The sequence below is a fragment of the Vicugna pacos genome, chromosome 13 (genome assembly GCF_048564905.1).
Source record: "Vicugna pacos chromosome 13, VicPac4, whole genome shotgun sequence".
Taxonomy (NCBI): Eukaryota; Metazoa; Chordata; class Mammalia; order Artiodactyla; family Camelidae; genus Vicugna; species Vicugna pacos.
The window spans coordinates 58,090,508-58,106,887 of NC_132999.1; the positions used below are offsets into that span (position 1 = coordinate 58,090,508).

Genomic DNA, 16,380 nt, shown 5'->3' on the forward strand with positions numbered 1-16,380 from the left:
GCTTTCCCCAGTTTCAGCCGTGCTGTTTCCAGCAGCGACAAGCTGGGTATGAGCAGCTAACAGAACTCATAGTTCGCCCTGCCACCAAGCCCAAGACGCACGTGGGACGCTTAGTTCTCTGCTTCACGAGCACGAACGCTGGGCTGTGGGCAGGAGTCGGGGAAGAAGCCCTAAAAACAGAATCACAAGCGTCCATTTCTAAATGGGCGTTTACTGCAAGGTCTCTTAGGAACATTCTCTAGGAGCTTCCAGTAAGGAAGTCTCTCCTCACACCCCCGTAAAAATGCCTCTTGCTGCAATTACGGGCAACCTCTCTTCTTCAGCCCTCAGAGGCCTCCCTTCAGCAACCCGCGCCAAGCACCTGCTGTAGACGGGTGGACAAGACAGGCATGGGCTCTGCCCTCAGGGAGCACAGGAGCAGGCAGAGAGTGCAACCAGGCTGTTGAATCTGTGATGCCAATTACACTTATTTTAAAATCCTGTTTCAATTTCTATGTTAACTGTTTTCTCGGAAGTTTTCAGTTTATTGAGCCTGGAATTCTATCAGTTATGTCTCATTTTGTTGATGGTTTTCAAATGTTTGGTGATTTTTTTTTGTGAGTCACTTTTATAGTTGAAAGCTAGAACAGATAATCCTCTGGTTTTGTTTAGGTGGCCCACTTTGGACAAGCCCACGTGTCTCTCTGCCCTCTCCCCTCTGGGCTTCTGGGACTGAATCCTAAGGAACACTTGGGCACCGACAAGGAGCAATACAGAGTAAAAATGAGGTGTGTGAGGTCCCAGAAGCCCAGAGAAGGGAGGGCAGAGGGACAAGTGATGCTAAATGATGCAAATCACTTGGCTTTGGAAGAGTAAATCTGTACATATTGATGAATAATGAACTGTCTTATCAATGAAATAGAAGTATTCCATTAATAAAAATAAAAATTCATATACACTTTTAGAAGAAAAATAATTTTTTCTCCTATAAGAAATTGTTGTTTCTACAATTTACATAAAAACTTATTGGTCCTTCCTTAAAGAGCTGACCTCCTTGGCCAGAACACATTTTCTACAACTGTGCTACCAGCTTAGCTGTGCTTCCTTGAAATAAAACTGTGCATGAATCAAAAAGACAACAAATAACAAGTGTTGGTGAAGATGTGGAGAAAAGGAAACCCTCCTGCACTGTTAGTGAGAATGTATATTGGTGCAGCCACTATGGAAAGCAGTATGGAGGTTTCTTGAAAAATTAAAAATAGAGCTACCATACAATCCAGAAATTCTACTCCTGGGTATTTATCTGAAGAAAATGAAACACTAATTGAAAACGTATTTGCACCTCTCTATTCATTGCAGCATGATTTACAACAGCCAAGATATGGAAGCAACCTAAGTGCCCATCAATAGATGAATGGATAAAGAAGATGTCTCACTCACACACACACACACACACACACACACACGAATATTATTCAGTCATAAAAAGAATGAAATCTTGCCATTTGCAGCAACATGGATGGACCTGATGGGTATTATACTAAGTGAAATAAGTCAGACAGACTATATGATTTCACTTATGTGTGGAACCTAAAAAAGTAACCCCAAAAAATAAAACAAATGAACAAACACAACAAAACAGAAACAGAGTCACAGAAACAGAGAAGAAACAGGTGGTTGCCGGGGGGAGGGGATGGGGGATGAGAGAAGAGGTGAGGGAGATTAAGAGGCACAGACTTCTAATTACAAAATAAATGGGCACAGGTATTAAGTGAACAGAGTAGGGAACACAGTCAATAATCACGTGATATATTTTTATGGTGACAGATGGTAACCAGACATGCTGTGGTGATCGTTTTGTGATGTACAGAAGTATCTAACCACTATTTTGTGTACCAGGAACTAACAGAGTTGCGGGTCAATTATACTTCAAACACACACACACACAAAACAAACTCGAAAAGAAAGATCAGATTCGTGGCTACCAGAGTGAGGGCTGAGGGAAGGGAGTATTAAGTGAAGGCAGTGAAAAGGAACAAACTTCAAGTTACAAGATAAATAAGTACTAGGGATGTAATGTACAACATGATTAATACAACCAGCACTGCTGTTACGTTATATATGAGAGTTACTAAGAGAGTAAATACTAAGAGTTGTCATCACAAGGAAATTTTTTTTAATTTTAAGATTTGGGGTCCAAATGAGACGATGGATGTTCACTAACCTTACTGTGGTAATCATTTAATGAGGCATGTAAGTCAAATCATTGTATCTCAATAAAACTGGAAGGAAAAAACAAGCTATGCTTGAATACGCCAACAAAATCCAGAAACAAGTTAATACAAGAGAAGAAAGACTGTCCGTCCTATAGTTAGACTAAGAAGGCAGGTTGAGATTTCTTAACCCCAAATCTCTACCTTCAGTAGACAATGTTGCCCATACCACTCAGGGTTTATTCTTGGAAGTATTGGCCAGAGTCCTTTCCCCTCCCATCAGCTACTCTGGTTTGGAATCATTATTTTCTTCCCCAGCACTCACTCCACGCTTCTCTTCACACTGCTCTGCGGGACTGGAAGAACAGGCAACCACACTGTCCAGCACAGAGTGAGCACGGAGTAAACACTTACTGGAAGAGTTCCACCTGCCCTGCGCATTCCCCTCTTCAAAATGCAAACATAGTAACAGACGAACAGCCTTCCCAAGGCTCAGTGGGAGAGGATGGGTCTGGGGGTACAGAAAACAGTGCAGAAGGGGCAAGCCTGATTGGGGAAGGCTCACCCAGGGACAGAAGAGACAGAAGCCTGATGCAGATAAAGGGAGTGACAATCAGGGGAGGTGGAAAAGCCCTGGGGGAGAGGCTTAATCCACTCTACAATTCCTCCAAAGACAGAAGACGGTGGAGGGCAGATGACAATCAGCTGTGCCATCCCAAGCCAGATGCTGGATCCCAGGAGAGAGCCAGCGTGCACATCTTGGGGGAGCAGCATGACTCTGAGGGCCACCCCGCCAGTGAACTTTGCTAAATCTGCATTTCACTTGCTTATTTGCCCCTGAGGTCCTACGAAAGTACCAAAGTTCAGCTGAAGCTGATTAAGAGGCCCTAATGATGATCTGAAATGTCAAGTGCTCCTCCATCCTAATAATAGGCCTCTGGAATACTTCCCAGATGAGAGAAGACACGCTTCCCTTTGATTCAGAGTTGGAAGGATGACAGAGTGGAGGCAGTAATGATGATGAAAAGGAAGGCATAAGCCAGGTGACAACTTCCCGTGTCACAGGGAAACCAACAATAGGGAATCAACAAATTACGCGAGACTTTGGCATCAGTGGCATAACCAACAGTGATACCACCTTCAGCAACCGCCAATAAAACACAGCCACCTGTTACAGTACACCCAGGTCCTTACAAGGCCCTTTTCTCAGATCAAATACAAGCTTCTAGGTCCAGCATTCAGGATTGTTACTCTTTTTGGAGGAGAAGAAAACATGCATGTTGGCCTTCAATAGCAACCATTTTAATTCCATTGAACACATTTAAAAAAAAAAAAAAGAAAGAAATACACTACAACTGAACCACGTTGTGTCTGGTGCAAAAATGTCTCATTCTCTCTTAGTTTGCAACCTTGTCATCAGTAAGGGTGTATTGGTTTCCTGTGGCCGCCATAACAAAGTACCACAAACCAGGTGGCTTAAAACAATAGCAATTTATAGTCTCACTGTTCTGGAGGTTAGAAGCCCCAAATCAGAGTGGCACCAGGTTCCATTCCTTTTGAACACTCTAAGGGCTAACCTACTGCACTCCCCTCTCCTCTGGTAGCCCCAGGTATTCCTTGGCTCGTAGGTCCATCACTCCAGTCTTCCATCTTCACATGGAGTTCAGCTTCTGAGTCTTCACATCGTCTCCTCTCTGTGCTTGTCTGTCTGTCTCCAAATTTCCCCTTTTCATAAAGACATCAGTCATATGGGATTGGGGCCCACTCTGATGACTTCAGTTTTAACTTGATTACCTCGGTAAGGAACATATGTCCAAATAAGTTTACATTCTGAGGTTTTAGAGGCTAGGACTCCAACATATCTTTTTTTTTTTAAGGATACAATTCAGCCCATAACAAAGGGGTTGGTCTCTTTTGATGAAACTAGAGAAAATGCAGTGTGGGCCATCCATCCACGTCCAGATTGTGTTCTGCATAAATGTGGGGTTTTGTAGAGGTATGCCAAAGGTCTTACAAAATGATTCAACTTTCATTTAAAAATACACTGAACACCCACCACAGACATTCAAATGGGATACACATCACTTATGAACACCTGAGTACAGCTTGTGCTTCCAGAATAACAAGTTGGGTTTTTTTTTTTCCATCTAGGTCCAGGAATAAAACTCCTTGTACCATATCTATGCATGTATGCAAACTTCTCAGTAGGTTATTGATTTAACACAATTGTCACTTTATACCAGTCTTCTTGGAATTCAAGCCCCGTGCTTGACTGCACAGGTATGTAAACAAATGTGTAACACTGCATGTGTGTACGTATACAGGCAAGAAGCTTCCTAGAGCTTGATTACAAGTGTCTAGACATCTCTGCTCAGAGAGAGCCCTCCCTTGGCTCTGTGGTTAATCATGTTAAGGGAACACATGGCATATTGACAGGGTGACACTGGGTAGAAAGAATGGCATTTCCATAAAATTTGGGTACCCTATTAGCCAAGGCTCCTCAGGCTGCAAATGACAGAAACCCGTCTCCATCTAGTTTAAGTGAAAAGGGGACTTTGTTGACTTCTCCACAGAGCGTTTCTTCCTCTTTCGTTCCTCACTGCAGGACTTCCCCATGTGATTTCCTGTATTCTTATGCTGGGGGTACCATGCATTGGTTCACCCACATACTCCAATCCTCAGACCCACTTCCTTGGACTACATAAAATGGAAAGCTAAAACCACATCTCCCAGATTCCCCTGTGGCTAAGGTTCTTCCTGAATGAAGTGGAAGTGGACAATGAGGTCGCCACTGCAAGGGAGGACACTGTCCCTTTTAGCAAACTGGAGGCATAGCCTGGGATGAGCCCAGGGTTCAGTGTCCTGTGTGCTGGGCTGTGTGAGGCAGTAGCCATGCAGTTTCCACCAACAGTCTTGTGGGACAGTTGGATGGTTTCTCCTGGCTACTGTTACTCCTGACTATGTAGCCTTCAAACTTAATTTTCAAGACCTCCTGGAGATTCTGCGAACTGCCAAAATATCTCAAAACATTTTGTTTTTTCTTAAAAGGCCTTTATACTTAAGTTAGTTAAAGCAGACTCTGTTGCCTGCTACTAAGAACTGTGACTGATACAGTGTAACTGATCATCAGTACATACACTGATGACGCCAGCTCTGTTGCTTCAGCCTACAACTCTCTCTGAAGCTGAAGGCAGATATTTGATTGTCTCCTACACAGTCCTACCTAGATGTCCCATAAGTCCCTCAATCTTCATAGACCCCCCAAACTGAACTCCCCTGCAAACCTGCTCTTCCTGTTTCCTTTGTCAGATGCTACCATTTCCCCAGGTATCCAAGCCAAATTCTGAGATTCATCCTAGACTTGTCTGTCTTGCACCCCAAAATCTCAATGAGTGGCAGTCCTACTTAAACATTTCCTGAATATGTTCCTTCTTTAAATTTCCTGCCCCACTATCTCTTGCCAAAACAGACTGTCTACTGTCTTCGATCTCATTCCAATCCATCCACCTGTCACACCTCCTCCACAGTGATCTTTCAAGCACCCAAATATAACCATGTCATCCCTTTGTTTGAATGCATTAAAAATTTCCCCCACCATTATTATGGTTTCAAGTTGGATGAATGATGTGAAACCAGAGGGCATGTGTGGCAGAGACTCGCTAAAGACTCACCAAATCCATTTTCTTTTTCTCCTGCGAGCATGGTTAGACCACATTTCCCAGTCTGCCTTCTGGTTACAGGGGTTAGGTATCAGTCAGACCTAACACAGGTATCTGACTTCAGATACTGGCTCTAATATTGTATCAGTCAGCTCTTGCCGTATAACAAACCACCTTGAAAATTAGAGGCTTACAATCACCACCATTTATTATTTCTCACAGGGCTACAGAAGGATTGGTGATTCTGCTGCTCTGGGCTGAGCTCAGGTGACTTCATCTGGGTTTGCTCTTCAGTAGGTCAGCTGGGAGCTGCCTGGTCTATGACGTGCCCACAGGGAGACTCACCTCTGTTCCATTCTGAAGGGAAGTTCCTCCTCCAGCTGGCTAGCCCAGACGCAAGGTTTTAAGAAGGAGCAGAAACATGCAAGGCATCTTGAGTTCTGGGCTCTGGACTGACTCACCCTTTCAGTACATTGTTTTGGATGAACTAAATCACAGGCCAGCTCAGATTCAAGGGGGTGGGGACGTAGACTCTCACTCATAATGGGAAAGGCTGCAGATTCATATTGCATAAAGAATTGCAACCATTTTTACAGTCAAAGTAGCATGGCTACCCACTAGATGTGTGATCTTAAGTAAGTGTCTTCTCTGGACCTCCTTTCCTATCCATAAAATAGGGGAAATAACATGCACCTTGCAAATGAGATAATGTAAGTGAGACAAAGTCCCCAGCGGAGTGTTTGGCGCACATGAAGGACTCCATGATCCTCTGTCACTTTTATTTCTCACATCCCCCTGCAATGTTTACCACTGTGCCTTTCACGTGGTTGGGATGAGCTCAGGAAGCATGTGCTGAACAAATTAGTCATGCACCTGGCTCCAACAGCTAGCGACAACAATGGTCTTTTAACAGCTCATCATGTTTCTAGAGCTAACACAAACCCACACTTCTCACATTTGGTCACGAGCCCATTTGAAATCATCCTGTCCAAGCCTGACATAGATCCCTCTTAAAATATATCCTCCAGCTGTTCAAACACAGTCTGTCCTCTGTGCACGTATCAGGGCAGAAGAGCACAATTCATGTCCCACTAAATAAACTGACTGGAGCAGTCTTTCCAAAAGAGAATGTGCATGAAGCTTGCTAATTAGGACATTTCAAACTCCCATGTCCAACAGATCAAAAAATCGCCCGGAGTTATGCTAAGAAATCTTCTGCTGATTTGCTGTGTGTGGTAGGCTGACTGCATTGATGGCCCGTGTGTCACTCCTCCCTTTGGCGGTGCCTTCCCCACACTGACTCTGGGCTTGGTAATTGGACTTGCCCTGGCCAATAAAATAGTAGCAACCCCGATACAAACACAGCCTGGAAACGCAGTTACTTTTGTGCATGTCCCCTTTTTATGGCCCCTGTCACCACCATGAGAACACTCCAGAGTTAGCCTGCTGGAGGGATGTGCAGGATTTGTGGAGGAAAGCTGAATCACACCAGTGGAGGCCACCTTAGACCAGCCAAGTCCCAGTGACCACAAATGTATGTGGGAGACCAGCCAAGATCAGCCACCCATGTCATTTTAGCAGAATTATCCAATCAACCAATAGACTTTTAAGAAGTAAATACAGAGTTGTTGTTTTAAGCCATTCAGTTTTGGGATGGGTTGTTACGCAGCAGTTAAGTGATGCTAGTCTATGCCATGATTTTCATGATCAATTCTATCACGAGCTTCCTTTCTTTGCCTTACACTCCCGGGGTAGGGGGTGGGGAGCAGAGGGAAGAGTGATTAGGTTAGTATCAGTAATCTAAGACAAGAATATCCACTCTGAAATTAAACATCTGAGCTACTAAGCTGGCCAAAGCGAGTGAGTTTGTTTCCACAGGAATACATGAGCACTTGGAACAGCCAGGTCACCATCTCACATCAAAATGCTCCTAAGCGTGATTTACTCTGAGACAAGGGAGTGAAGGAACATGGAATCTTGGCTTGAGTTGACATCTAGAAGACCTGCTGGCTCTGCTCCCAGAGCCATCACAGGATTTGAGTGATGACACTTAGCCACATGTGCCTCAATTTCCCTGGCTGCTCCTCAGGGAAGGTTTGAGTTTAATGTGAATGGGAGGCCCCAAGAGCTCTGTACAAGAATTACTATCCTAAGCTTAAGTTATTTTAGGTTTGTAATTATATGGTATGCATTAGGCTTTCCATTATCTGACTAATGGATAGGAGCCACAGTGTTAAAAAGAAAAAAAACAAAAAATAAATAACCGATACTAAAGGAAAAGTCTGGTATTGAATTCCATTATGGTGGAAAAAAATATTGGCAACAAAACTATGTTTCTAATTATGTCCCATTCGGACCAGCATTGGTTTACATTTCCTGAGTGCACGCCACCAGGGAACGAATGCTTTGCCCACAGATGACTGGCAAAGTTACTGATCTACAGGTGCATAACTGAGAATTGACTGCTGGCCAGGTTCTATGTTGCAGCTCTCCAGTTAAGTAACTGCGGCTTCGCCTCTTCATTGTCTTGTCCAGGATAACCCCACATCTTCCCCGCTTTCCCTTCAACCGTCTGACTCCTAGGTCTCATGTAGCTCGGTGAACTAATGCCAGCCTTCCTTTGTATGTGTCTCTGTGTCCACAGCATCCAGCATGAAGAGACAGATCCTGGTTCCCTATGGACACCCGTAGGCAAAGGACAGAAGATCCTCTGTTGTTGAGGGGTCAGTTGGAATTTCTACAATCCCTAGATTAAATGTAAATTTCTGTCACAGACACAGAACACAAATTTATGGTTACCAGGGCAGGAAAGGGGTGGGAAGGAATAAATTGGGAGTTCTAGATTTGTAGAGACTAACTGATATACATAACACAGATAAACAACAAGTTCATACTGTATAGCACAGAGAACTACATTCAGTATCTTATAGTAACCTATGGTGAAAAATAATATGAAAACGAATATATGATGCTCCTATATGACTGAAGTAATGTGCTGTGTACCAGAAATTGACACAACATTGTAAACGAACTATACTTTGGTAAAAAAAAAATTAATGTAAATTTCTGGAATAAATAATTTGCTTACTTCTTTTGCAACATCCCAGGAGATCTACTTCCAGTTATCTCATGGAGTAATGCTAAACACACACAAGTAAATTAAAGTACAGATATACACAATATGACATGAGAAGAAATCTGTCTCAGTCTCGGTCTATCTCTCTGTGTGTGTGTGTCTCTCTTCTATCTCCCTCTCTCTCTCTCTTCTCAGATCTCAGTTTATTTTTATTTTATTTTATTATTTTTTAATGGAGGTACTGGGGGTTGAACCCAGGACCTCACATATGCTAAGCATGTGCTCTACCACTGAGCTATTTTCCACCCCCTTAGATCTCAGTTTAAATGTCACGTTCAAAGAGAAAGCATTTGATCCCTTACCCAAATTAAATTAGGTCCTAATATACATCGAAGACAAGTACTGAAACTCATTTGTTTACTTTCATGTTTCCAGTCACTCACCCCGATGAAACCACAAGATCCTTGAGGGCAAAGATCTTTCTTTTGTTTTCACGGATGTTCCCCACAGTCTAGCACAGGGCTCAGCACACTGTAGATGCTCATTGAATGAGAAAATGAATACACAGATAACTAAGATATATCTTGAGGACCAGTTATGATGAATTGTAGGGATTTAAAGGAAATGATTCTGAGGGAGGAAGAGTTCCCTGATCAATTAAAAAGTCAGTGTTGGGTCTAAAAGCAGGCCTTCTCAATGTTGACACTGTTGGCACTGGGGCTGGAGAATTCTCTGTTGTGGATGGCCACCCTGTGGACTGCAGGAAGTTCAGCAACATGCCTGGCCTCTACCCACCAGATTTTAGTGGTACCACTACGCCTCCCCACCAACCCATGCCAGCTGTGACGACCAAAAACATCTCTAGACATTGCCAAAAGCCCCTGGGCTGGGGCAAAACTGCTCTCCTTCCTTTCAGTTGAGAACTGCTCATCTAATGGTGGGGTTGGGTATTATTTGGGGAGACAAATATTTGCCAACATGATACGGGGACACCATGAGAAGACTATGGAATTTTAGAGGGAACAGTAATACCTTCTACATTCTATTTAAAGACTTTTGAAAACCATGTTCTTGGAACCCTAAACTTCTAGAAGTCTGAGGGGGTAGGGTTTAGCTCTGGAAATGTATTGTGTATTTCTTACAATTGTTTAAAACATTTGCATTACAAGTGTTGTTGTATGTCTGAAGCCAGGTTTTAATCTTCTTCTTTCCCCAAATTACATCCTCCTTTTCTCTCGATGTAATAACCCCTTCAGGAGGCAAATACTCTGAGGGTCACTGCCTTCAAGGAGGAACAATTATGCTTGCCTTGTGATGGGCTGGATGGAACAATATAAAAAAGGCTATTTTATTAAAGCTTAATTCCCAGTTTGCAAAATAGAGACAACAATAATAGCTAATCTCCTGTACCTCTCATGGCTGAGTGGGAAAAAAAATGAGAAAACGCTGGCAAAAATGCTCTGTAAACAAGGAAGTGATCTGTAAATATCAGCTGGGTCCTCCTCCAAGCTTCCATAGCCACACACGCCTTCATCGGTGTTTAGCACAGGACCCTGCAGTGCCTGGTTATCTGCCCCACTGTATCCTGAGTCCCTCTAGGGCAGAGCCACCATCCTGTCCCTCTCTGTCCCTAGACCTTATTGTAGAAGCAAGCTCTGTGCTGGGACACAAGGACCAAGCTCATGTACGTGGAATGCATGGTAGATTTCTTATTGTCTCCCTCTGCCCCCCATCCACGCTCCCTTCGTGCAGTAACAAGGCCTCCCCACACTGCCGGTGGTTTTGGTGGGACCGTCCAATCAATATGCCTACCCTCCCACGCCCAAGGAGGAAGAGGAGGAGGACCCAATGACCTAAGACCAGTCAGCAGGCTGTTTTAAGAATCTGAACCTTGATCAAAGGGACATATAGAGAGAAATGCTTGGAGCTAATTCAGCCCTACCACAGCACCCGGAAGCAAACGCTCTTTAGTTCTTGACACCTGAATCTCCATAGCTGCCCTCTTTCCTGTCTTTTCTGAGATACAGTTCTTCCATTTTTCCTAGAGATACCTGCTTCTGTTCAAATGTTTCCCCCATTATGTTAACCAGAGGTGGTCTCTGACACCGACCAAAGAGCCACTCCCTGTTCCTCACCACTAACCTGCCATAATTGTGTTACTGTATCAGATTCCCTTCATTGTAACATGAACCATCATCAACTATTAGACCAGCACAAAACCTGTTTTATTATCATTTGAAAGGCTTATCATTAAAATAACCACTTAGTATCTAAAAATGTAACACAAAGGTTCTATGATGTGAAAATAAATCCCCAAATTGCTTTTTAGCCCTTACAGATCCTTGGAAATGATGCCAGTTTGATAGAGATTATTCCATTCAAATACTACGTATCCTAAGAGATGCTCCTTCCCAGTCAGAATAAAGCAGTGGACAGGAGTCCGGTTTTGTTTTGTTTTCTTTTGTTTTTGTTTTTGTTTTTTTTGTTTTGTTTGAATCTCATTTCCGATTATACCCGGATCTTTGCATGGTGAACACTGAAAGCAACTTTCAGTAGTTCAAAATTTCCCCTAAAATTCTGCCTCATGGATTTTGCAAAGGTGGCGGAGGTCTCAGAAGAGGCTCCTTTTCTCTGTTATCTTAGAAAAATACCTAAACACAAGCTTAAGGGAGGAACGGCATTACAATTTCATATCTCACCCTCCATTTCTTCTGAACAGGGAAGGTGATTGCAGAAACACTGTAACTGGCGGGATGGAATCTAAGCCCAGCAATGCCTACAGGTTAAATTGTATTTATTTAAAAGATCAAAATCACCATGGCGGAAAGGGAAGTGGGCTTGGGTACATTATGCAACAAACTGCGAGCTTCAGACCTGCTGATTTTATAGCTTTGCATCTGAGAACAGAAAATAGCATTGCCTTTTCAAATGTGCAAGGAAAGGATGGATAATGAAGCACGCGGATTACTGGAGGGGATAAGCTGAGACTCTTTGAATAATCAGCTTACCATTGTAGCTTTCCTGTTAGGTGAACTCAATTCTTTGGCGTCCATTTAAGTATTTCTTTCTTCTATGACCTCTAAGAGGTGGACGTCTGATGGCATGAGTAGACTTTAAAATATCCCAGGGTAATTTTCTTAGGATGAGAACTTTGCCTCTTTGCCCTGGTACTAATTTCAGTTTCTTCTCTGCTTGCTGCAACACGGGGGCGCGCTCCCGTTCTTGCTTCGGTCTGGTGTCACATTTCAGAAGATAGTAGGAAAAACTACACGTGGGGTGCTACTCGTAGCCACGGCCAGTGTCTGTGACCTCGGGAAGCGAAGTATCTGCCTGGGGCCTCAGTCTTGTGAGGACAAGACACTCTCCGGGGCTGCTAACACGGCAGCACTCATGGGCATGACCGTGAAGCCAGCACTGCTAGAACGCACCAGATAACTGCGCTAGTAATAACCACAGCGTCTGTACCATGAATACAGGATGAATTCAGAAAGTACATCAAAGGATGGAGCATGCTAGCAATGGGAGCAATCATTCTGACACGTACCTTGGGTAATGCGTGTGTGTCAACCACCTGACTCCCAAAGCCCCCTTCTCAACACCCGTTGATATCCACTGTGCAGACCTGACCCTCCTGTTTGTCAGGAGCCTGAACCCAGGTTTGCTTTGGTAGAATCTCTGCTTCAAACCACACTTCCCCATTTGAGGCCAGTCTAGATAGAGAGAGTACCCAGGCAAGCTCAGACAGCCAGTCTATTCCTGTTACACCAGCCTGATCCTTGCAGGAAACAAGTCAGAAAGCACAATCACCCAGGGGAGCTTTCTAGACTGCTCTAGAAAACAAAACAAGAAAAGGGAGAGAGAAAAAATGAAATCACCCAAATCACACTGAGTCTCTGATCCTGGCAGGGCCTCCACCGGCCTCCCGCATGCCAGGTTTGCCTCCTGCCAATCGCCCCTTCCTGCTTTTCCCCATCTTGCTTGGCAAGAGTATTCTAGGTCTAACAAATATGCTTTCAGGTTCCCTGAACACAAATAACAGAGAGAAAGACAGATGAGAAAAGAAAAAAGAATAGAAGAAATGAGGAAAGACAGGGAGGGAGAAAATGGGACAGAATCTCATTCCACATCGGATTTATTTTGCCAACAGAGAGATGAGGAAGCAGGGGAGGGAGGAGAGGAGTGAGAGTTGAGAGAAGGAGAAGACAGGAGGGAGGGAGGTGAAATGCTGGGGGTGGGGAGAAGGAAGGAGGGGAGGGAAAGAAGAAAAGGGACAGAGAGGAAAGAGCAGGGGGAGAGGACCGTCCAAAAGATAAAACAGATTTCATTTGTCTTCGGCCTAACACTTGGCTTTTGTCAGGCTGTTCATGCAGACTTGCTTAGAGATGATGGTTGTACAGTTGACTTTTGTTTTTAAAGGCTTGCTTATTCCATCCCTAGAGCTGGCCCTCTGGGAGGGGTACACCAGTGACTCAGCCTCACTTAAACTGAGCTGTTCCTTCAAACCCGGGCCAGCTGCGTTCCAGGCAGAGAAGCCTCGCTCACTGCCAGGCCTGGACAGCGGCCGAGGGTCAGTGGAGCACAGGCCCTCCTCGGCCACCCCAGACTCCATGGCCTGCAGAAGGAGCCCCCCACGAAGCACAGAAAGCCTCTGCCTTTTAGTACCCACAGGCTTCCAGAGGAGGACCTTGCTGCCAACCAAGCAATCTTATTGTTTTCCCAAGCATTTGGTCACCTTTTAATAAATAATGATATTAGGTCTTCGGGGGGAAGAAGAAGGGAAGTGCCAACAGGAGATTTAATTTGCAGCAATGAACCCCCTCTTAGCATGCAGAGTCACACAGTACGAGTAAAAGAATTAATCTCTACCAGAAAGAATTGCCTCCTCGGTGTTATGAATCTAATCACTTACGAGGCTGAGTCGGCAGTTTGGGCTCTCAGGAATTAAAGCCACAAGATCAGGTTCCAAATGCAATCTCAATGGTACACGTCATCGAATTTGGGGGCCTTGGGACGACAAAGCGGATAGAATGCAAACAGAGACACTCTGCCTCTTTCAGACACCCCCTAAATGTTCAGACAGGCACTTGGGGAATGAGTGAATAATTGCAGGCTTCTGGGCTGCCCGTGCGAGATGTCCCTTCTTGATTTCATTCTCTACAATGGATTGTCAGACCTGCCAATCATCTCCGAAACCCCCATTATACTTGGGAGATGTGTTTGCTCTGTGCGTACTGTTTTATAATCCTCAGAGGTGAAATTTCAGAGCCCAGCAATGCTTTTGCCTTTGACATTCTCCTAAGCAGGATTTATTGCTTCCAAGATCGATGTGACTTGAATCGATTATGCCTTTTAAGCAATCACTCTGGAAGCAGCCTCCAGGTTCTCTGAAATACTTTTGGCCTGACTTCATTCAACTTGCAAGCTGATGTCAGAGTATTTCATCATAATCTAATACTGTTAAGAGTCCTTTGGGTATGGAACTGAGTGAGCTATTATACCAACCAAGTTAGGGATGTGGTTACTACTCTTGAAGAGCTTACATCTTGCAACACACAAACATCTATTAATATCACAAAATGCAGCCGGAACGGAAGGAGGTATCTAGGAGCTACAGTTACATGCTCTTGACTCCCCCATTATTGATGAACTTAGAAAATGAAGTAAGTACGTTCATTCATCTTTGGAATTGAGGAAAGAGGAAGCAATGTCAGAAAATGAATGGAAAATAACCAAATTTCCGAAAATGCTCAGTAAAGATTCTCATTAAAAACCACGTATCTCTGGCTGTCTATTTCAAAATTCAAAACCAGATATTAACCCTTGCCATCCCCAAAATGTTGGGGTTCCTTAACATTTTATAAGTTTGGCGACCTTAAAAGAGTTATTTCAGAGGTGTTCTGAGCCTGGGGGTATTAAGTATCATGATTCTAATTGATCTCAGCCATTGACTTAGACTTATAACCACAAATAACGTTTCAAAAAGTTAATGGTTTTGGAAGAAAATAAATGAAGGTGGTATTTTTAGATTAATCACAACCCACTTCATCCTATATTAGTCCAAAACACAAGAGGGAGGGACCTTTGAAAAACAGTAGGCAAAAGAAACATTTTCAGACGCTGCACCACTTTCCTACCTGACTTTCTCTGATAATTTTTCTCCCAAAGACGACCCAACCCACCTTCCTTTTAGAACGTATGACTTAGTGGAATACCCACCGAATCCTGCTCCATTTTCCCCTAGCTATTTAAGTGAGAAAATTTTAAAAGGCATTGATCTGGGATCAGGAGAGAATGAGGTAATAAAATGTGTCACACAGTAACCACACTATACGAGATACTTTAGTCCCATTAGATAAACAAGGGGAAAATTGTGATCAAAGCCACGATGTATAAAATTTGTTAAATGAATTTGCTGTTTAGGGGGAGAAAATATTTCCTTAAGCAACGTTAAACATTCTCGAAATCCAGTTCTAGGCACTAGTAAGCTCATAGATGAAGGAGATTTTGCAAACAAGCGTTTACACAGCATCTTTAAGGAATCGTTTAGACGGTTCCCTCGGCTGCGGTATTAGCCATAGGATTGGGTCCAGGCGCTGAGGAAAGCTAATCCTTTCAAGAACAATTTGCTCTCTTTTATTTGGTAAATCGCTCTAAATTTCCCTTTTTTTCTTTCTGAGTTTTAAAATTGGTTGTTGTAGTTTCAGAATCTTTCCGGTCTCCACTAGACAGGCCTGGGGAGAAAGGAGAGGCTGAATGGGCTGCTCATAATAAAGGGGAAAAGGGAGAGCAGTGAATAAAAATGAAAGGCTTTGCATAATTTGGGCCACGTCAATACAGGGGCTCAAAAGTCCCGCGGGGCAGCTTCCAGCATTGACAGGTGAGAATTGCACAAAAACCTTGCCACTTAAAGTCTTATTGGTACAAGATCCAGGCTTCAGGATTGATTTACAAAACAAAACATAAAACACCACCACGACAGAAACAAAAGCGGAGAAACCACAGTTCAAAACCTGGTACAGAACGGAACGCAGGAAACCTCCCGCCGTTCCAACCATACTGCTGTTGAACAGAAAACAAGCTTCGGACGAAAGCTCCAGGACAAACCAGCACGGAACGCCAGACCCCAAGAACATCTTCCGAGACATTTCTAGATATGGAAGAGGTAGAAACAGCACTAAAGGCTAGTTCAGCGTGGCTTCATGAGTGTAGAGAACTGCCCATTCTCTTAAAACACCTCCTGTTTGCCTGTCAGCATATCTGGAGAAACCCACCAACAAAACCAGAAGGAAGAGATACACTGTTCTTTTAATATTTCAATAAAATTGTGCACAAGGAGAAACCTTGAGGAATCACATCTCAACAAAGCATGCAATGAACTAAATACCTTCTGCAATTAATTCACTGCTAGCATTAAAAAGAGAAAAAAAAAGGAAAAAAAAAACCAGTGCTGATT

The 16,380-nt window shown here is 43.6% G+C and overlaps 1 protein-coding gene across 2 annotated transcripts in view; it reads right to left on the reverse strand.

Moving 5' to 3' along the window:
* The window catches only part of KAZN (kazrin, periplakin interacting protein), a 993,570-nt gene that overhangs the window by 738,505 nt on the left and 238,685 nt on the right, over positions 1–16,380 (reverse strand). The window lies entirely within an intron of this gene.